Here is a 24,424-nt window from a genome sequence, read left to right on the forward strand (position 1 = left end):
AAACCCTATTCTAACCTGGAATGGTGCCGCCCATGTAATAATAACTTAACACTCGTAGGACATCCTGTTATTTGGGCTCAATACAAGCACATTGCGTGCCATTAGCCAAAAAATGGCCGACGACAATCCAGATTAAAGCTTATTTAAAAGCATGCCTTAAAAAATTACACACTTACACGCCTCTTCGGTTTTATTATTTTGATGCTTGCCAGCTTCACCACTTTTAATTGGTCAAGGAGCGGAAGTACTCTATTTTCTATTTACAACCGCACCAAATTGAATAAACGTATCGTTTCCGTTTTGGCCAAAATTCAACCAAAACTGTTACAGATTCGACGAAACAAAAATCATAATTTATTCGCAAACATTCCACATGGATTTTCTCGTGTGACACTGAAGAAAGTGACACTTTCCAGTTTTTGTGTTACAAATAGTCACACTCGAATTTATTCAATTAAAGATTGTAATATGAGAAGTCGTAAAAAATAAACGCTCGACACGGGCGAGGTCTTCTAATAAATTTTTTTATTATGCAAATTTTTCGCCAACATAATTTAACGATTTGTTCGGTTTTTACTTTTTTATAATCGAAAACGAAAGTCGCAAAAAAGTTGTTGGAAAGTTGGACGTCGAGTCGACGACACGACCATCCCAAAATCGAATTCTTTTCCAAACGCACGCTAATTTCTACAAAATGCGATTTGATTCGAAGGCGGAATTGATAAATTCAGAGGATTTTTTCTTGGCCGGCTCATCGATAATTTTGCGAAGGGTGCGATGGATGCATCACTCGTGGAAGTGCAATCAGCAAGTCTTATTTAATTTAGTCAATTTTATCGCATTCACATTCGAAATGAGTCGGAAGAACTGGCGCCAATTTCTTTTATGACATATCGAATCGTTCGTATAACTTATCCGAGACAAGAGGGAGGATCCGGTAATTCGATTTGCAGGTCCCGTTTTAAGGGAGCCTTTGAAAAAATAAACCGAATCATACGTACATACAATTTTGTGATTTTTAAGGCCCCCCCTCGCGTCCGAAGCGGTGTCAAAATCGATGTGAAACTGAAGCTCAAAATGCCAAAGTAAGTTAGCAGTGGGGCAGCCGAAATGTCAATTTAGAGCGACTCTTTAGAGCCGGAGCATCCATAAGAGGGTCGGCGGCATTGTGAGGACTTTTATTTATAGTCGTAGTAATAAAATTTGAAATATGTTGTAGATTTTGTTAAAAAACGACGTGAAGAATCACGCGAGCACGTGTGTACCTTTCGGAGCTCGGCGACAAACTAGATCAGTTATCGATCAGGACGGTGATGTGATTAATCATTCATAAAATGATAGATTCAATCGGCGATATTTAAATTTTTCTCCGACTCTCCGAGATAATGCACAAGTAGAAAGTTCTTAATCTTCGACGAGATAGATGTATCCAGAGATATAAACGATTTCTCTTTTCGCATTCTTTTATTGTCTAACACCCGGAGGAATAAAATTTGAAATGTGCCGTAAGTATTGTTTGAAAAAACAATACCAAGAAATTTGACTCGAATTCCAGATGGCGTCCGACATATTAGATCACGCCACTCGTCAAATTACAATTTTTCCGATATCCAAAAATCCGCCAATTAAAATCGTAACGAGGTGTCAAACAGCAGAGGCGACATGAAGGGAGAGAAATTATCAGAACGATTATTTAATGAACACTCTGCTTAATCTGTGAGTGGATAAACCTGTCCACTTCATTTTAAGAGAAGCTAAGAAAATATTGATAAGTTAAAAGTCAAGGGAAGATAAATTTTATGTCCGAGAAAACACAGATAATGGATATAACGCTCAGCTAACTTTAGGGATTGACTCCTTAACTGTGTATTTTTGCGAAAATTAAATTTCACTAATAAAAAATACTCTCCAGGTCGATTTCAACTGAAGGATTTCGAGAGAGCTTTTTAAGTGGTGCGCTTAACTGTAAATTCACATTTCCGCATTCTTGTTGCATTTGTTTATTGTATGCAAATTTCTGATTCACGAATTAACAAAATCTTACCGCTTTGCATTTTTCCGATTGGAACGATCAAATCGAATGGCCCTGCTTTTCGAAACACAAATTTCGATCGTGAAATCAATACATTTAAATCGGGCTGGGAGTCCAAACCAAATTCCCACCCCTTGTTGGGACCCGATTCGAATTTAAGTTTTTTTTGCTGTGTCAGTTCGGTTCCCTTTTATCATTACACGCGGTAGCGTTTGAGTATATAATTTAATACCAGAGAGTACATGCAATGCAATAGCTATAAAAAATCATCTCCTGTTGGTTAAACACCTACATGCAAAATTTTAAAACGATACTGTTCTATTTGGCAACATCGTAATCAACTCAGTTTTTCATCGTGTCTGGTGTTTTTTCGAAATACCTCCATAATTAAATATCAGAAAATCCTATTAACTTGCGCATGCCGAAAGAGTATTAAATTAAAACTGCGCATGCAATCTAATATCGTTGTAATGAAGAATACAACATACATTTTATAACCAGTGTTATTATTAAGACAAACATGTTTGTTATGTTACACTAAGTACCATAAGATTTTGACAGTCTAAACAATCTCGTGTTGAGCAACATCCAATAAAACATGTTCATTTATTGAGACTAGAGCTGATCGAAAATATGTAAACACGGCGGCACCAATTTTGTTGTAAATTTATTATCGCACCAGTGTTTATGCCGACGTGACGTTAAATTATTATTTTTATTTAATTTGGATGGACTGGGTGTGTTCTGAACGACCATGTTTTTGCCATTGTCGAACCGGTGAAAATTTCAGAGGGTGAGGTAGAGGAACGGCCTGAAGAAGACATAAAGCAAAGTACTGTTATGTATTGTGTATTTTATGCGGTCGGGGCACCGAAAATATATTTGGAGTGGTTAGTATAAAAACGTTGGGGATGCAGGTATGTCGGTGTACCTGGGACAGATAATACCAGAGCTAAGACTTTCAATATCGGCTGGTTATAGCTCAGATAAAAACCGCAGGGGGCACTATCTACCCTACAGGAGAATTGTAAACAAAGCCAAATCCCGGTCAAGATATATTGTAATACTTTCGACAACCTAATTTACCCTCGACAAATGGGAGAAGTTGAGGGATGATAGTTAGTCGAGAAGCTTCTTGTCGCTTAATTATTTTTAAGTCGCGTTTGATAATTTCCAATCGAATAATTGCGATTCGATTCGGTGAACGGATTTGAAAGAGAAAATGCCTTTTAAGCAACTCCACTATCGAGGTCCTTTTAAAACCCGGACAATATGTTATCGTCTAACATATTTCTTTAATGAGCAATTTCGAAAGCATTACTTATCTCTCCAAATTCCTTTTTAATGGAACTCGACCAAACCTTCACATTATTAAATATCTGGACGAGGCTTTTATTCTTTCTCGTTGAAAATCTCGATACTGCTGCTACCATTATTAGCAAGAGCACTTGTTAAGAATTAATAACAAGCACACGACGCGTTTTCCTCGTTCTGATCAAATATGCACACAAAATGGACACTCACAGTTGCGACAGCTCCACACTCTACAGTTTGATATTTTCGGATAACAAAATATTTATCAATTCTAAATTCATTATCGCACCTGTCGTACTGCAGCAGGTTGAAATTTCACTTAATTTTAAAAATTTGTGTGTCGTTAAATCACATAATTGCACAATGTGACTCTATTAGCCTGATAATCGAAGATAATCCTGAAAAGATGTGATTATTACCGTGCGTAGGTGTTTACCACGCTGAGAAATTTATTTAGAACCCTGGTCGATACCTCGTTGACTCGAATAAAATATTAAATATTTATTAGTCGTAGTGCAAGAATCCAGATAATATCAACGTCAAAAGTGGAGTAGAACCCTAACCTTAATATTTAAACAACCCCTGCAAATTTAATGTAGCCTCGTTTTTATAATTGAACCGGTAATTTATTACAACTTTGCCATAATATATTTTAGCGCATTTTCGTGTGGAGCACAATTACTGTTTGTAAAACTGGAAATGGTATTTTTAGTTCACTTTCATCGTTCGTTCGAAATTCGAATAAATTTTGCGGGAAACTTTCGTATTTTTGGAATGACACCGAAACTGTGCCGCACAAATAGACTAATCCTGCACAATTGAAATAATCATATTTGTGGAAAGATTCCCATCTGGCCTTAATTTAATCAAAACGCCGCATTTCTCAGTTTTCCGCTTGCATACTTTGGCTTCCATTACAATGCTTTGACATTAAAACCGATTTTATGACATTACCGACGCAATCTAATTCCATTCTAACTCACGTGTATGCAAAACAATTAAAACACGACATCGCTTCAGCGGTGGTATTCGCTCGTCAATTAAAAAAAAAATCCCACAAGTGGGACATTTACTTAAATACTTAGTCGATTCGCTACACCTTGATAAATAACGCCGTTAAACTTGACAAATGTACAACTATGGACAAAATTAATGGCGATTTGCCGGTGATTTATCTTCGATATTGCAAGTGCTACTGTTGGAGGATATTCGTTTCGTTCAGATCCATAACCCTTTTTTCATCCTCCCGTATTTTTTAACCGCCGCATTTTTCATATAATAAGACCGTAGAATTTTCGCGATCAAAAATATTTTTAGAAGTGAATAACGCGAAGAGGACAAGCTTCAGTTAAAAATAATTCGAATTTTTCCGAGTGTCACTCGACTTTTTTCAGATGTGTTATGCGAGTCAAACTCGTCTGTTAAGAGACAAAGTTAAATTTTCTGTTTGAAATAGTTCCATTAAAACTACACCTAAAAGGATAGCAGCATTTGTTTACTATTATGGCTAGAAGAGGTGGAGTTTCAGTTGACAGTTGGTGGAAGCCGAACAGACGTGTCACATGTCCAAACAATATGACGAAGGTTTCTATGCTAAAAGTTCATTTTTAGATTACACAGACCAAGAGTTTTAAGACGTAAAATTAAAATGAGATAGTGGAATGTGAACGTATTGATTTGTATAAATGCAAATAAATAATATGTATGTATCAGGATGTGGACAAAATCGGATCAAAATCGTGGTGTTTGTTTGAGTGTGAGTGAAAAATTGTCGTTATTACCGTTATTATTATAATTAGTTATATTATTTCACGTCACGTGCATACATCGTGTTTACATTTTTTTAATGCTGCTCCAGATTGGAAAACTCTTGTGCTTTGATAAAAGCGACTTTTCGCTTTGAGCGGATCAATTAATAAAATGTCAGAGAATCAATTAGGTGTTTCAAAAATATAAACTCGTGATCATTTGTCATAAAGGGGTGGAATCTTTGAAGGGAAAACGTATTTTATAAATCTGACTAACGAGTTCTGGAATGATATGAGCGGGAGAAGGGGTTTGGAAATCGTGTTTTTCCAGTTTATTATTGATGGCGTAATTGTTGGAAAAATCTATCCCGTTGGAGATTAATAATTCTGACAAAAGCATTGTGTTTTGGCGTAAATCATCGCCCCGAGTTGTGAACGTTCGAAGATCGAGCGTAACGAAAAACGGGGATCAAATCTGGAAGTTTTGACGCCTCGTCAGAGGTGAGGATAAGACGTTCCTTCGTCAAGGTTCATTAGAAATATTTTATTCTATAAGAGCGCAAGTTTGGGGTCTTGTTGAGTGTTTCCTCTTATAATGCCCCTTTCATTATTAACTAATCCGCTGACGTGCAGTCTACGAGAGATGGAGAAAACCTGAAACCCCGTTTTATTTCACCACGATCAATGTGCCTTGCCCCCGTGTTCAACATGCCCTATATCTCCGGCGTCAGTTTGGCCGTATTGATTTTTCACACAATTTTTATTATTATCATCAACCCCCACTCCGTATTGTTGAGCGAAATTTGCAAACTCACCCTCCTCTCCTCGATCTAAAAATAAGAATTACTCTCTCGTCCCGCAGAAATAAACCTGACATTCTCACATTTATACACTTTTTAGTGTATTAATACGTTGGTCAATTGCCCAATGTATTAATATCCATGCCAAGTGGTACGTGGTACCACTTTTTCAATGAATTAGTAAAAATTACTAAAATAATTCTAAATTAACTCCGAAAAAGCACCGACACGGTCTTATTTTAACTTTGCAACAACATATAAATCTCAGTGTCCTAAACAATATGGTGCGGAAAATGCCGGGAAACATCGAGGGACTCGGTGTGACCCCGGTTTTGTGCTACATTTTTATGTCGCTCTATTTAACTTCGTTCTCAATTTATTATAAAGCTACATTTTTCCCGAAATAATTTTACAGCTTTTTTAAACCCTCCGGCTAGGACAAATTCACCACGATTTAAACAGGAACGCTGTATTGTTGCATTTATGACCCAAAACACTTTTTATTCAAATAGTCACACTCCTTTTTGGTCTGCTTCCTTTAATCGCTCCCCTAAAATACGACCGCGAACTTCTCTTTTTCAACTAAATTACTTCGAATAATTTTTTGTTTGCACATGAGCCAGAAAATGGGCAATAAAGATCGTTAAAATAATCACCTACACACGAAAGGAAATTTAATCTCTACTATTTCTGGTTAAAATATAAATGTTTCCTCTGTTCTTCTCCACCGTTTGTCCAACACACCAACAAATTTCTCATCACCATGCAGGCTTATCTGAATTTAAAACGAAAAACAACGTGGATGGTTTTTCTTGTACATATGTACATTTTGGAAAAATTTCAAGAAACGATCAGATTAGTTGTGCGAGGGGAGGGAGGAAAATTTAGTGGTGTGATGGTATTGATGTGCAAATTTCTTTTCATCTGGAGGGATTGGGTAAAAAGTGAGTCGGTGTAGACACGTGTGGACAGGGTTGTTGGTTGTGAGTGTTTTGTATGTGAGAAAGTGAGGAGTCTGCATAAAAGGCTTTTAAAATGAGTCTGAATTGTAAACCGAGAAGAATGGTAAAGGAATCGAAAGGTATTAGGTTAAAATATACATTTTTGCGTTAGAGCCGTGTAAATATGTAAATGAAGCGAATCAATATTCAGTCGAAGCTCAAGAGCAAGGAGGGTAAAAATCGTAATTATAAGGGAGCCGAGCGCATACAAGTCGGTGAAGTTCCCGATGCAGGCCATTTAATCCGCAATATATTAAACTCGAATGTTCACCAGCGACATAAACCCTCGCCAATTCCGCTTTAAAGTCTCGCAACCCCAACGTTGCAAGCCGAATTTTGACAGCTCAAAGAGTGCACCGACATTTGATGAGACGTCGGAAAAACTAGAAAATTAGGATTACGCCCGGCCGACCCGGAAATGGTGTCTGGAGGGGACGGTAGGGGTGTAACGGCCCCCGAACGGCCATATTTTAAGAAAAGCATGCAGTCGAGTTCGCGCCACATTAGCCACTTATCTGGCCATCGCCATCTGCTCATCTGGCGAAAGAATATAAGACAGCGGTGGCCGTCGCTATTGAACGGAAACTACGAGTAGCCGAAGGGCTGACTACCCTCCACTCGAAAACCTCGACACCATCCGACGTCACCGCACTAATCTAGGTTTATAGTCTAATATGGCCCTGGCCAAGGGCGCTTACGCCCATTCCCTGTTCATCTGTCGCACGGAATTTGATTTGGGAATTGGTGAATGCTTTTAATTTTATTTTTATCTCGCCCTTTCGCGCGTACTATCGAGTTAGACTGGTTACCCTCCCAACTACTTTTAATCTGATTTTCCTTTAAAACACATCCGACAATTAGAAGCGCAAACAAAAGTACTCGCAGGACTTAAATCCGTTCCCAGATTTTCGCCTACGCCTCGACTAACCCTAATTCAATCGACGAACTACCAAAAAACACACTCAGCTGATTAGTTTCAACCAACCACTTCAATACCTACCCCCACATTTGTCATTTTACACGTTCAGACATCGCGCACCAGGTGACATGCCCCATACATTTTTTTATATACAATTAATGCCCCTTTTTTCTCTCCAAACAATAATCATTACAACACTACTGAAATATGCACAGAAAAAACATACATACATACGTACATACGTAATCCTCCCTTATCTACTTTTTACGGTGTCGAAGAGCGGAGTTAGGATTTTCTCCACTCTTTTCCGTCTTGTGCTTTAACTTTAATTTCTCTCCAGTTCTTATCTCTTTCTTCCAATAGTCCCCCAATGTCGTATTTCCACGTTCTTGTAGAGCGCCCTCTTTTCTTTTCTTGCCGCTTCCTGCCTTCCATATTGCTTTCATTTTTCTGTTATTGTCTATTCTTGTTATATGACCTAGCCAAGATAGTTATCTTCTCTCAATTTTTTCTTGTATTGGAATCACGTTTAATTATTTTCTGATGTCCGTGTTTCTTTCTAATACGGTCTCTTCTGAGACGACTGAGAAGGACCTACTACACAACAAACTAAACGTCCAAAGAAAAACACAAGGAAACATGTACCGGTACAATAAAAAAATAAAACAATCAGAAAATTTTAAGTACCTTGAAGCAATACTGAACGCGCAAAATAGCTTGGAACCGGAAATATTCAACAGAATAAATAGTGCCAACAAGCATGAAAAATGTTTTTGCAAAGAAGAAAGAAGTATTAGCAGACACAAAGATTAAAATATGTATACGTACCGGTTTTAATGTATGGTTTTGAAACATGAACAATGAACGAAACCCTAAAGAGCAAAATCCATACATCCGAAATGAAATATCTAAGAGCAGTCGCAGCTACGCAGAAAATATAAAACCAAAATTGAAAAAATTCCAAAAATAATTTCACATTTTCAGGCATGAATACGAATACATCAAAAATTAATTTCAAAGTAAGTTTCCAAAATATTTTATTCAAGTATTTAATCTGTGCACTGTTTGTTTCAAAGATTTTTATTATTTGGTATCCAGTTTGGATTTTTTTCTGACTTCCTTCAAATTTTCTAACTTCGATTTTTAAAATAAACATTTTTCGAACCGCTTTGGAAGACAATGTTTTTGAAAATAGTTATTTGTGTATCAAGGCCAAAAAGTGCATCTTTTTGCCAGACTCGGACAAAAGGCACTTTTTGGCCGAGGTGCACATTAAATTTTTTAGGCAACCGCACGAACTACAAAGCAAAAGATATCCTTGAAAAAATTACAAATTCATTATAAATAATAATTAGTAATACATACATTTTAACTACAATGGTGCAACAAGAAGAAAATAACTAAATACATACAGTGAAAATGTCTTACTTGCTTTCTTTTCACAAAAAGTGAAGAAATATAAATGTCGACTTTATGGTCGACATTTTCAATGTTATACAGGTCTCCAGATTTTTTCGGAAGCAAGTCTTGTTCTGCAGCTCTTGTTTCGTCTGTAATGTCCGGCGGCGTATCAGTCATCGGTTCGTCAATTTCACTGTCGCTATCGACTCCGTCAACGTTCATTTTCTTACTTTTTCCACCAAATGACCACTACCAGAAGTAAACGATACAACACTTGCAAATAAAACAATTTGGTTAGGTAAATTTAACTGTCAAATTTTCGGTTTCGTTGTTAACTTACTAAGTAGACCAACAGATGGCGCCACGGTCCATGCCTTGAAAAGTGCGTCCGAAAAAGTGCATCCGAAAAAATGCGTCCGAAAAAGAGTTACTTCTTGTCCGCATGGGAGTACGTAAAATCACCCTTTTCATTAAGGATGCCTAAAAATTAATGTTTATACCACTTGGTAAAACGGTGGGGGCATTTAAACCGAGATTAGCAAACATGGATTTGTCAGTGCGGTTAAGTTGTTAATTTTAGTAACTCACTCGAAACCTTAAAGTATTTTGTAAACCGAGAATACCAATAATGTGTAAATAATTGTTTCGGCATAATCCGCAAAGCGGAATGCTAAATCAGAAAGTGTCCCCAAAGTAAACTTGTGCATCTGAAGAGAGAAAGCAGAAGGATGGAAAGTCAATAATCTCTCCTTCTATGCGTATATCTCTTAGTTGTTATTATATTTGGGAGTTTCTCGATGCGTTTGTCGTCAGTGAAAATGCGTTAATTTCTCTCGAAGAAATTTTGTAAACGATGTTGTTTTCTGAACCGATTTGTGTGTTCGACTGTCATGTTTTTGCGTCTGCGAATTTATGGTAAATCGGACCAGAAAACTATTCATGACAGAAACACAAAAGTCAAACTGATGTTTATCTGTGTCAGCTAGGAAGTGATGCTGGAAGGTGCAGAATACGAAGCGATTTTCGAGAGTCGACAAATAGACGAGTCTGTCTATAGATATCATTACATATTGTGTTGCCTTATTTTGCTTTCTGCATTCGTTGACCTTTGCAAAAAAATCTCCTTTTTCTATTGTGAGCTGTGAACTAAAGCGGGCGTGTTTTTCAGGTAAACCCAGCATCATTAGCGGCACGGCTTGAGGAAGGCTCCATGTTAATTGTTATGTAAATTAATAGGAAGTAAATTAAAAGGTATCGTATAAAATATTTGAAATTTATAAGTACGAATTGTTTCCACGTACAGATGTGTATCATCGGTGTAGATTTATCGTGGCCGATTTTTTTCAAAGTAATGATATTTAATTATCGTGGCCATCCGGATTGATTAATGGAGTCGTACACTCGGCAAAAAGCACGATATAATTATGAAAGCACGGAGCGGAACTAAAGTACGCCACAGGATTGTTTATCCGAGTGTGGTTCTTAATGCATTTTTTCGCAAATATGCGTCGTCTTGCCGTTGTTATTTTTCGGCGTTTTGGTGTAATTAGGGTGTCATTAATTTCGGCGATGGCAGCAAGCTTCTATTTATTACGCCGACCACATGTAATAATGTGTAGCGTGTGTGATGCATGTGGTGCAAGAGGCGCAATAAAGATTATCGAAAAATTCCAACATCGGGGAGGGTCCCAGCGTGGGAAAAATTTTCGAAACGAGATTTGCCTTTTCTTGTGTTTCCCCCGGTCGGATGGGACGTGTGCGGAAGTCGGTATCTGCACGACGACTCCGAAGTTGGAGCAATCGTCGCGTTCGGAAGTTGCGGTTGAAAAAGTGTCGCCGATAAAATTGTGTATCGAAGAGCGTTAATCAATATGGAAATAGATAGCTCGTGTAATAATGCCTTTACATGACTAATCCCTATTGTAGGCCAGTTAAAGCGGGATCTGAAATGGCCTTTGTTAAGCCCGAGGGAAGTCGGTCTGTAATGGATCCAACCGCATATTCTGCAATTTGAATTATAATTGTGTGCAAATGCGAACTTTGGATGTTTATACGAAATTGCGAATAATACCACAAAACAAAAACAATATTTACGCATAATTAAGCTCCTCTAACCCAAGTTAAACACTACACACAATCGAATTGCCAACTTATTTCGTCGCTAATCCAATTTTTAAACGCTCAAATTCACTTTGCCGACTCGTATTAAAATTTTATGAATTCTTCACTCCGACGCTTCCGAGCTTTCGACTCGCCACGCTTGTTTCCGGGAGTACAAGGTTCCACAGGCCGGTCCCCCAGGTACCTATTCTTTAATTGTGGGCCAATAACTTGCACACCGTCCTCACGGTTCCATTTTTATTGGGGTTGTATTTCTTCGCGTACGCACCCGTCCGGTGGACTCCCGCCTTAAGCTCGAAAGCTCCTTCTCTAAATCGTTCGGCTGTGATTGAATTATCGACGTGCTTAGATTTTAACCCTGGTGGAATTTTTTGGCTTATCGATTTCGCGTTGAATGACCCTCTTTAGCCTTTCTTTGTGTTCAAGTACCGAAAATATTATTTTATCAATACTTAAATTAATGTTCTGTCTGGCGGTCGAGCGATCGTGAAAATACATGTGTCGGGGAACGACTCGCCTTGCCCAGCCTGGAGGATTCTTATTAAGTCTTCGCACATACATAAATAGTGTGCAGGTGCAGGTGTTTCCTAACAGGTACGTCGGACGTCGAAGGGTTCTGTTTGTGCGTGGGGGGTGGGTTTGCGGTGTCGGAGGGCGTTATTTTGCGCGTAGCTCGTGCCAGGCTATTTAGTGCCGAAAACTTGTTAACAAGGTTATTACAAGTTTTCTCTTTGGAAGTCGATTTAGTGATTTATAAGAAAGTGGATACATATAATGAAAACCTTTTCTTTCATAAGGTAATGTAATTGAAAAAGTCCAAAGCTTGACAGTATAAAATATAAAGGTATTAAAGCAACCGGTTAGTTAAAAGAGGCCTTAATGAATTTGCCTCGTATAAAGCTCGCCATAAAACACATCCTTTTAATAAGTTATACGTGCAAAACCAACCCTGCGAATCTTAGTCTGTTGTATTAATATTAGCTCGCTTGCAAATTACAAATACGTGTTGTGAATTTCCCTCTTCATTTTTGTCTCTTCGCATAATTACAAGCAAATTTTCTTGAGTTGGGGATCTGCAATATTTGCTTTTTCAGAATTCGCATTGCTCACTTCCGATTGTAAAAATGCCGTAAAACCCTCCACAACATCTGGAGTATTACAATGTTATCTTTATAGTAAGCTGTTAAGGATTAACCAACAAATTCGTGGAAACGATTCAAAAAGCTCGCCTCGAAGGGCTCCTCGCCCGTTCAGCTAAATAACGAATTACAATATGAAAAGAACGAACGAGACTGACTGTTCGTTGCATTTCGTAAAAAATGCACGAAACGTTGCACGACTATTTGTTTCCATCGATCTTTTCGAAATTATTCAGTCTAGATTGATTGAACTAAACTAGAGCGGCAATACAGAACCAGTAGATGTACGAGACAGTCGTTTAACAACAATTTTCATTTAATTCTTAAGCACTAATTCCGTCGCACTTTGGATTTAATGCAATTTTAGTTGACTATCCGCATTGTGGAACATTAACCGCTTAATGATAAGAACTTTGCAAGTGGTACTCGGTGATCATTAATTAGAATTAAGTCGGAACAAGTTTATACACCCTTTTCGATATACTGTCAGACATTTATTAAAAGAACCATTCGCGTTGTAATCGGAATTCCAATAAACCCAAAATGTCCTCAAATCACTCGATAGATAATATATTTCAATTAGCTAGTTGTTTGAGAAATTCCGCTTTCGGTTTTGACCGATCGCAAATGAATTCTGCTCTTGACGTTGTATTTTCTGCGACCACACTAAATAAATGTGCAAATGTATTTTCCGTGTTGTTTCGAATCAGCCTTGACTAATTATTAGCTCATTAGTAGTGTGCGAGTTGGTGGATGATTTTTTTCAACTCCTGTTTGCTCACTGTGCGTGTTTAATGTGTCCGACCACTTGGAGGAATTTATTATTGACAGGAGTAAATAAAATCGCGGATGTTTCCGTAAGATATAAATTATGGTCGGTTTGGAGGGCGAGAACTTACCCTAAATTCTGTACATATGTCGTCCCCTAAATGACAGAAGTGTCCATAAAGAGCACGTTTCCCCGAATCCAATATCAATATGCAGTATCCGAAAATCGGCATTAATGGTTCTTCGTAAATGACGTGGTCATGATAATGCCGTACTCCCTGTAGACTTACATTTAAACCTCTCCCGTTCCGAAGCCATTACCTTCACCGGAACCATCGGCAAAATAGAAACGGAAATAACACTGGAAATTAAATGGACACACTTAGGGAAGAGGTATTTGCTCACGAACGGTACAAAAATAATTGTAATTGTAATTATTGGCATGGGAATATAGAATAATTCGGGAATAAATCCGGCACGTCACAATGAAACAAATTCCGTAACTCTTCCGGGATTTTAGGCATTTTCCAGAAAGTAAACAGCCTAATGGTATGTTCAAATTCTCTCCAGCTTTCATCTCTTCAATCATTTTTTCATGAACTACTTCATCTCTGCGTTTCATAAGCTCATATATCGAGTGCGCGATTGTCACACTATACTGAACACGTTTAAAATTCATTATGTGACATTAATCTTTTAAGAGTGATTCTGTCACATTTTCAAACCTGTCGCCGCCCCCAGACCACTCTTATTCCGAATTCAGACAAAAACTTGGCGGAAAGTTACGCCTGAAAAATCGACTCATTACATCTAATATAAGGTCCACATTGTACACCGCGATATTAAACTAACCAATCATAAATCAGTTCGAGCAGCAGATCGCGATGAAAATATTCCTTTTTTCGAGTAGAATTCGAATGACTTCGTGTTTTCTGTAACTTCGATTACTCTCGAGGAACTGTATTTAAATTTGTCGAGTACCAATACTTTCACGTTAGCACAAAGCCAATAAGAACGAATTTTGAAAGCGAAATAAATAATTTATGAAATAAGTATGATTGTTGATGAATAATTTATAATATTTGTGGATACAGTCGGATTTATAGATTGGTCGACCGGTGACGCACTCTAACGAAGAATAAAGTCGTGAATCATTTTTCGAATAATCCATAAATACCGGTCGTGTTATAACTATCATTCCGGATAAACTTGTCTCAAAATTAGAACAAAATCCGTGATTCCATCCCCACGTCTAGTGTGTTATTAAAATTCGAATGAAAATTGTCACCCTCGACGAACCGCACCCTCTTTCACTCCTTCCACTCTGAGGGTGTAATGATTTTGAGACGGAGGTCAGCATAAATATAGTTGGCCCGACTTAATCCGCGGGATCTATCCTGCGGTAAATGGCCAGTGTCCTTCATTCCTTTGCACCAATAACTCATCAAAATTGCCACTTTTCGGCCGACGCCACTGGTAATTTTTCTAAATGGTTAAGCTTCTTGACACAAACCGATAGTGCGCTCTCTACCGGCATCATTCGAAACTTACGACCTGGAGTATTATTTCTGCAAAAACTCCACACAACACTCTGTCACCGTATTTGTATCCACGCTCACCAAAGCTTCTTCGCGTCCGTGTGGGTCACTTTTGACCCACGCGTAAAGTCCGCGTTTTGGTGTCACGTGTCACGCAAAAAGTGCAGGAATACTCGTATGTCCGATCTGAAGCTCAGTTATGGTTTTCTTCGGGTGTTGGTAGGGGTGGGGTCGATCTTGACCCCGCACTTTTTGAGAATAAATTAGGATCGTTACAAATTAATGTGTGACACGAAAATCTGTTTTTGTTGTGGAAAAATCTTAGGTTTTGGTGGGTTTGTTACTAGGCGGTGCGGCTGGCGTTGTGTAGCTCCTAAATTATGAATTATGTACCTGAGCCCACAAACGTCATTAATAATTACGAACAGTCGTCTTATCCGATTAATTAACCAGCAATATAAATCCGTCGTAATTCGGATCGTTCGTGTTCCTTAATCCGCAATTCGAATGTGTCGGGGCGTCGTATTTTTAGCAGTTTCGTTTATTGTCCGAGAGGCGTTAACCCCGATCTGCTTTGAAGTTTCGAAAGTTGAAATTTTTTCTCACCTAACCGAAATGTTCAAAGTTTTTAATCGGCGAGCATTAAGTTTTATTAGCCAAACATCATAATACTGTCTTGTTACAAAATGTTTACAGACATAAAAGCAAATATTTAAAATTCACTGTTATTTCACGCAAATGCGAAATATTTCGTTATTCACAGCGTTCGCTAATTGTCCCAAGTGTTAATCGTTTTTAGGCTATTATTAATTCAAGCAAGCGGCAACCGCATCATTTCAAGAATAACAAATCCAATTACATCACCGACAGAATTTTGCCAAACCGTTTATGTCAACCCATTCAACTGTAGTTCGCTTATGCTCGAAATGGAGTCACAAACGTTGTGACGACTGACGCACTCTTCACTACCCTTATCCTATTAATTCTGGTTTGTGCTGCTACTCTTTCCAACAGGAGTAGGATATCTGAATTTAACAAACAAGAGAAATAAATATATACCTAGTAGTGACTTGGAGGAAACGTCCAAGTGTCCATCTGTTGAATGAAGGTTTTGTACCGAAATAGATCGAAGCTGGCGTATTCAATGGAGCCGTCGTCGCCATCGGTCAGAATTTGGAGTTTAGAAGATGGTTTGCAAAACTAGTCAGATCCAGACAATACAAATGTGACGAGTTGTTAAACTAAGATTCGTTTGGCAGTATCTGTTTATATTGACCAGGTTGTTGGCAAAAAGAGGTGCGAAATGTGTAACCCTTCGGCGGAAGGTGGGAGCGAAACAGGACAATAAAGGATAAAAAGGTGATTTATGGTTATTTCCTTGGTAATTAATTAAGGAGTCGTGTGGTGGATGTGCCATAAATTCGGTCATTTTTCGGTGTATAATCGTCGATGAGCGGGCAAGTTATCGATCAGGAGATAATTGTTGTAATTAAGAGTGTTTTTTAATGGAGGCGCGGAATAATCGCGAGTCCTGTCCCGGAATGGATTCGTCTACGAGGAGCAATTAAGCACCGGAGCGAACGAGTTGAAAAACGTTCGCGAAAAGAGTTGAGTGTCTATTATGGCGCTATCTGGAGTCGCAGGCAGGAGTAGTGTGTACGAGCAGGGAAGAAAAATCTAAAATTACCCCAATTCGAGTGACTAACAAATATAACAATCGGCTCATTCCGGGCCTGAAGCTTATCAATGCGAAACAGCGGCAAGGAGGGAACCTTTATTATTCGCATAACAATGCACGGCGCGCCATACTGTGTCTAGGGCGACGATTTATGTAAAAACTACAGGAGAATGGATATCAACCCCTATTTATCTTTCGAATTATAACTGCATATCATGTGGTGTTAGTCATACACGTGCGGGGACTGTAAGATTATCAAGAACATAATGTGTTTATTCGCCGCTTGTCATCCAACGACATGCAACATATGGCTTCCCGTACACGTCGTTAACCAATTCCTCTTTTCTCGCAAAAATTCAAACATCACACCGACACAAAACCAACACCGCCCCCCTAATCGCCGAAGAGACAATTTACGTCGCCGCCATTTTCGAGACGAATCTGCACCGTCCCGGTCATAATTAGAAGCCTCGGTGGAAACAATCTCGGGAAACGAACAGGATATTTAAATAACACGTTTATCGAGTAACTCGGACGAATTCATTTTTTTAAACGTATCCTTTGAACGAGTTCCATCCATATAGAGCATTACGAGATTCATTACGTCTCGTGCAGCAAACGACTAATTACACTTTTCTTGGTGGAGAAACGAACCGGATAAGCACTTTCGGATTCTCACCTTTTTTGATCGCTACAACAGATGAACAAGTTTTTTAATTGAATCGCGAAATTAATTTGTTCTTCACGAAATAACAATCGCCCTTAATGCACAACCTAATTCAATAAGCACGCGCAATTTTTATCTTCCTCTCTCGTATTTTAACAAATTTGACTTACAGAGATGTTAAAATTGTACACGCACAATCGATCGAAGAATCGAAAAATTAACACGATTCAACTTTATGCAAAGTTGGAACGAGACGAAATTGTACACCTGTCATGGTAAAATAAAATCCAAATTTGATCGTTGTCTGGAGCGTAGATAGTGCGACTATAGTATGGCAGTGTCTCCGTATTCTTGTTCTTAATAAGTTTGGTCGATTTTTTGTGTCGTAAGTTAAATAGAAGTTTTAATACGACTTTTAAAGTTGGACCTTTATGAAAGAAGCAGATTTACTTGTAGGATGGTGGAATACTTGCTTTTAAAGAAATAAAATGATGTTAAAATGTAAAAGTTGTTAATAACGTTGAAATGAAGGAAGTTTTTTTATTTTGTACAAGTTGGTATAACTAACTTGCCAGACCAAACAGGTCTGCAGCTCACCCCACGAGTTGGACGAAGGATCGCTTTACATAGTGATTTTTTCCGGAGTAATTGTCGGTTTTTAATTTTGTTTCCTAGTTTCATCAGACTTGCAACTGCTCACCGACAGGAAGTTAGTTGGTGGGTGATAAAATCAAGCTCGGGTACAACAAGGGTGGCGAGCCGTGGGGCGCCGAACAGATCTCCGATTTATACTTACCTCTGACATATTTATGGCAATCCTGAATTATCGTCGAAAAGTAGTTTGTTCATCTGGCGAAAAAGTGAAAGTATCGAACGGCGACGGTCCGGTTGTCGGATACGCCACTGGTTGGACGTCGTCCAATAATTTGTTAATCCCGTCCTGCATAAACTATAATGTTCGTGACGCCATTGTTGTTTTTAGTCGCTTAGTTAGCGCCATTGTTTGATGCCGAATGAAATGCGTCGTAAACGAATTCATTTCCGGACGGGAATCGTTGAAAATTCGTGCAAGAGCGACGGCAAAGAATCGAAAATGTGTACAGACGGGCCGTGAAACTAACACAGGTAGATTCAGAAGGTTGGAATTTGAAATTCCATCCACCTGGAGGCGCAGTTATCGTCTTTCTCCGTTCGGTTTACAAGAAGATGGTTCAGGTTGGTGCGGTTGAGTCAGTTCTTGTTGTCGTGCTGTAAAGTGTGCTTCGGCTCCGGTTGTCTGGTGCTGACTTTGGTGATTTAATATTGTTTTTTATTTTTCGTTCATTTAATATGGATAATGCTTTATAAAAGTAAGTTGTCGTTGTAATTTTCATATTTTTGCATAAATTTGTGTAATAAGAAAGCGGTATCGCGTTACTCCGACGCCGTCTTGCCACTTAATGACTTTATGATAGATCCCTCCCTTAGTTAGAGAAAATTTTGGCGTTATATATATTTAAGACAGTTTAAATGCATCACCCTTTTATCTCGAAGAAGGCAAATATTAATTATCTCGACGAGCACCAGATATTTAATTAACATCTGTTATAACACTCAAAGAGTTTTCGGGAATTTTCGCGAGGTAAAGCCGTGCTTCGGTTGACCACAATGTTCTGCAATAAGTCAATTTAAGTTTTGCTCGAGAATTTGTATTTGCAATTTGCAATATCCTCGCGGCGCAATTACCGAATGCAGATGCTCCTTTAAGGGACGCTTTAATACTCACACCCCACACCATCCGCCTCGACAACCCCAACATGAGCGTCGCTTTGTCGCCGAAATATTACAAATATCGTTTCATTATCGAATGAATCACCACCAAGAATAACTCTACCGCTTACATAACCGACTCTTCATACTTACACACAATTAACACAGCAAAAGCCAGGAACAAACGTAACAAAACTACTCGTAAATTACAATTCGCCGGTGCGGCAAAAGGTCACCAAGACTGTCGTCGAGTCTGGTGGTTTTTTTTTCGTCGTTTTCGAATAGAATTTTGCCGAGACCAGAACAAACAACACGGAAGATAACCTATTGAGTATAAACAAAGAGAATCGGTGAAGCTTTAATTCAGATGAAAGTTGGTTGAGCAGCGTTGCGCTGCTGAATCAATTTATTCTTGTATCTTGAAGATTAAGCGTTTCGATGGCAAAAAGAAAAGTGTGTGCGAGGAACATTTAAGATAAATTCAGGAGTAAGACAATACGTATAAATCTTGCAGTTTAAATCTATTTTCTTGAGGAACAACAAGAGAAGTAGCACGTTAGCGATGTGTTTGTTGTGCAGACGAAAACTAGAGACGTTCATTATTTTGACGACGGCGGCGGTTAAACAAGTATTTCTTCAATTCGTGGGGTACCGGTGAATGGAACGGACGAAGAATGCCTTGGCACCGGTCCAACTCGACAAGACAAGGGCGGAAAAAGAGAATAATACTAGAAAAAATAAATCACGATCGTTAATGAATCGGTCGGTCATTAGCTCAGCTCATTGTTGCTTTGGAAAATCGAAAATGAAGAGATGAAAGGGGTAGAGTAAACGCGAGATAAAAGGCGCCGCTAATGTCCACAATTGCAAGGATTGCATGTATTTGCCAAGTAATAATAGCAATACTTGTGTCCTGGTGTTTTTGCACATGTCGACATTAAAAATCACTTTGTGGAGTTTTTACGCGAAAGTTGTGTAAATTTTGCATATAAGTGCGAAATAATGCCTCGAAATTTCCCTAATTATTATAATAATTCGATTATTCTATATGTGTGCGGAGAAAATTACTGGATATGTCTACATGGCGTATATAAGAAATTATTAGTAAGTTAATGGTCGCATGGCACGCCGAGGTGCATGTGCACAATCATTTGCCAAACAATACACGAATAATTTTCTTCCTGTTGGTCGTTACTTTGATTTTTAAATCGAAATCCACCCCACGAGAGCTGATGAGCCATTAGGAGGGACCGGCTTGATGGAGGGAAAGTGGAAATTAAATAGTAGCCACTTGCCGGCTGTCCCACTATCGTTATCACTTGTTTGTCCTGGTAATATTGACGACACTTTGTGAACACCCCGTAATGAATGCCCTGCTCGCTTTTATTTATTTAACTATTCACCCCAGTGCGTACGGGGTTCGATCCCTATCGATCTAATGCTCACCCACTTCACGTACTAAAACATCCTGAATTTTTTAAGATCGACTTGAAAACATGCCTCGAACGCTGTCCTTTTTTCTTATCTGATAATTTCATTTGTTCCCGTAGTTTAACAAGCACGCGTTTGATTCTCACCCTGAACCGTCAAAACGTTTCCCAAATTTTTCTTACGACGGTTTTGGTATTTACGGCACCACTAAAAAAATAAAAGAGATGTCGAACAGTTGTTGCTTACTCGAGCAATTAGCGTTAGCTCGGTACTGATGGGGCTTGATGTGAGCTGTCTTCAGATTGGACATAAGTGGTGAGCCAAATGAGATTGATAAGTGTACACGAGTGGAGTGCTAATGTTACCACCGACAAGGACATATTATCGAATAATTAGACGGAAAAGATGTTTTGGGAAAGAAAGTGCTAAAAGTACAAAAAGGACACACAAAACTGAAAAATATGTACAAAGTTGAAATTTTTGAAAGAGAAAGTAAATTTCGAAAAACTTTCAACGAAGAATTGAAACAGAAACTGATTTTTTTTTTAATTGTAAAATGCTCATTCTGTTATGCGAGTAATAATAGTTATGATAATAGTATTTTTATTGCCCGAAAAAACATGTAGGTTATTGTAATACAAATAAACAAATAATAATGTAATCATAATATTAGACAATAAAAAATCGACATGGGATGTAATCACGTAATTACATTGGCAAATATGAAGTAGATGATTAGTTGTAGATAGACATAATGCAAAAGTTATTGTGGTTGAAATACAAATGGAATATAAAGGATGTTTTTTAAATTTGGCATCGAAGTTGGCGTTGAAGAGTCGATTGTGAATGAACCACTCTTCTGAAAAACACCGATTTTTCAAATTGCAGATTAAAAATACAAACAACGCAAAAAGTGAGGTTAGATTTAAACAGCTGATCAGAGTTGTAATCCGGTGGTGCGTTCACAATCGACTCTTCAACGCTAACTTCGACGTCAAATTTTAAAAAACACCCGTTACAAGCTGTAATAAAGAATACATATTATTAATGCTTGCTACCGATCAGCACCAAAATTATATTTTAGCAGTCGTGGGTCATACCGGACCCGGATTGGATAAAACTATGATTTACATGAATGTGTTACACAAATATGTTAGAAAAAACTATCATGCTTCTGCGAATATCAATATTGAGAAATATTTCGGCAATAACAATAATATTGATCCATAAAAATAACAACAAAATTTTTGAAAGAAAATGTCTTAGATTGTGTGACAACCGGCAAGAAAAACAACAAGCGAGATGAAATTCTATTTAAACCAATATCTTGAAATTCTACACTCATATCTTTTTGGTACATTTTTTCACAAATAAAATGATTTTTCGTTGAGAAATAAAGTTGTTTTCGTTTTCCTGTCAGGATTCTTGGAACACAAAGCACATTGTTTTTTTTTGCTGTTAGTTTTAAAATCTACTTTATAAAACTGTTTACTATTGAATATTCAGTATTATTTTTGATAGCGAATTGATAATTTTTGCAACTAGATACACATGTAAGCAAAAGATCAAGTTAGGTTTTATCATAAGTGCTTATTTTAGGGACAAAACGTAACTGAAATTTAAGTGATAATTTTGGAGAGCTCCAAAGGCAAATAAATATTACATGAAGTTCTTCACCTGGTGTAGTCTATTCGTACACCAAGGGTGGATAATAAAGTGTGAATGTGTGCTTCAAGAACTCTTCACAATCGTTATTAAATGAATTGTTGGGAATAGGAAATGTCAAAATTTAACTTTTTGTGTGACCGGGGTCTGCAGTGACCCAAAGTGGGGGACGAGTGTTAAAATTGGAATGAATAAAATGTGATGCGATTTGGAACGCTGTGTGACATCACGTGTGAGTCTTAGATGTACGTACATTCTTTAAGGTGGAAGAATTACAAGGGTCAGTTGATAGGGATAAGGAGAAGTTACGACGTGGGGTTACTTTCCGGTGTCCGTTCCGCGTGCGACCGTAGTAGTAGTCGGTCGAAATGGGAGTTTTTCATGTGATAAGTGCGCGGTAAATATGTATAGCATTTGTAGGTCGTGGCACAAACAAGTTGTTGTGTTATAAATATGTACAAGGAAGCGTGAAGTTTTTGTTTTGCTAATAAAATTTATGCATTTCGCGTGTTCATTCATCCGTCGGTCCTGTCCTGGCGCAGGACCGGCACGTGAAGGTGTCCATTCGGTTCGATTTTTGTCAGTTTGTAAACGTGTCGTCTCCTTTCACGATTATCGGATTATTGATTGGTAAAATCGCGGACCGAGGCGCAGACTACACATTGTTGCCAATTTACACAAATCAGATCGCATGCTCAAGCAATATTAATCACGGCACCTCGACGGCCTCCCACCTCCACTAATACCATCCCCCCACGGTTGATCGGCCACCCCTCGACCGCGTGAAACAATTTCAGCTCCCGCACCCCCAACGCTTTTTAAGTTCATTGATCAACCTGAAATTTGAAATAAGCAAGGGTCGCGTACTCGCGTCAGAACGATGAAATATTGCCGTACACTGCGGCGGTATCGACGACGCGTGTGGAAGTGGTGGAGGGCGCTGTGGCGATTGTATTCATGTAGGTTCGAATGTAAACCACCTACTAGACGATAACGCACCGGTATAAAATAGAACACGGACTCGTTACAGATTTTTCCGTGTATGATTTAAGCCCAAAGATAACTTCACGTTACACACTAGAACGAATTTTAATCTGTCGTCGGACGGTTCGATCGCGTTTTACCCAATTTCATTTCAACAACCGCGCATTTATTATTCATATCGTTTCGATGCTTCAGGGGGTTGTAAACAACAATTAATCCCTAACTGGACTAACCTTTTCCGTCACGGATGCCGTTTGACCGCAAGAACTCTTCCCACACCGCAACATTTTTAACCCCATTACTCTTACTTTTCGCACACATTTTTTTTTACATCTTGCGCATTTATCCCATCACACGTTACATCACCCCCCGCACACGTTACGTTACCACCAGGTTTCTCTTATACTCATTAATCACCATCCATTTATTAACAACTCCCAAATATTTTACAGACTTGTCACCAATCACTCTTATTGCACTACACGAACTGTCTCTCCCTCACTACATCATTTTAACTCACGAAATACCCCTTCTGCATTATTTATCACAAGTTTAACTATCTAAATCCATTAGGACAGCCATGACAAGTGTACACACAGTCGATTTTACTCATATTTCCCTCGATACTAACGACATTATGTCGTGCTTGTTTGGTTAAATTGTCCACTTTGAAGTACACACTCGTCTCCGTCCACTACTACTCTCAAACTCACTCTCCACAAGTGTTTTCAGACCTCAGGACTTCAATCACCAATTTTTCTTATCCCCAAGTAGTACGTATAGTATTTGCGACACGCCGAGAAATACTGCATTTCTCAGCATTTCAAAACCACTATTCCTACATATTTTTTTATGAAGGTGGAAATTTATTACAGGCAATAAATAATAATGCAGCATTTACCGAGTTTTTCACGTCGAAGTGTTAAAAATACAATAAAGATAATGACTTTTGGTATGCTAATGAGCCCGAAAATCGGTCAGCGCACTGTGAATGAATCTTCCTTTCGGTTATTGTTCCTTTACTATTTTTTGACAAAGTACAAAGTATCTGCCGTCAGTATAATTGTCGTGCAGCTTTGTATTTAGGGAAAACAATTTATAAACGAACAATGGTGAGTGTTTATAGTTTTTATGGTTATTTTTTGTGTTGAGAAGAATGAAATTTAATGAATGCCGCTAGCGTCAGAAATAAAATCAAGATGTAATAATAGCTTAATTTGGGAGAAGTTTGAGAACTGGAAACGTTTTATGCGACCTGAATATTCCATGTTTAAAATGTGGAGAGCAAGATAATACAATAAACTGATAAAAATATAAGACGCTCTCGTCGAGTGGAGGATGCGAATATAAAAAAAAAGAAGTGAAGGGAGTGTGGATTTCATATTTTTTCAAGTTGTTATGTATTTGTCTGGAATAATTGAAACAAAACGCTGGAAGCAATATTTTGTTTTAATATGGGAGGCCCGGCA

At 38.3% G+C, this 24,424-nt stretch overlaps 1 protein-coding gene across 9 annotated transcripts in view; it reads left to right on the forward strand.

Annotated features, from left to right (window-relative positions):
- Positions 1 to 24,424, forward strand: part of LOC138140334 (latrophilin Cirl-like) — a 94,247-nt gene that overhangs the window by 18,430 nt on the left and 51,393 nt on the right. The window contains exon 2 of one of the 9 annotated variants that reach the window (XM_069061288.1): positions 10,384 to 10,466. The exons of 7 other annotated variants lie outside the window; for them this stretch is intronic. The gene's annotated coding sequence lies outside the window, so the exon portion shown is untranslated. Of the gene's footprint in view, positions 1 to 10,383; positions 10,467 to 18,149; positions 18,476 to 24,424 lie in introns of those variants that run through there. One more of the 9 variants, XM_069061287.1, reaches the window with a different exon arrangement.

This window comes from Tenebrio molitor, chromosome X, assembly GCF_963966145.1.
Source record: "Tenebrio molitor chromosome X, icTenMoli1.1, whole genome shotgun sequence".
NCBI lineage: Eukaryota > Metazoa > Arthropoda > Insecta > Coleoptera > Tenebrionidae > Tenebrio > Tenebrio molitor.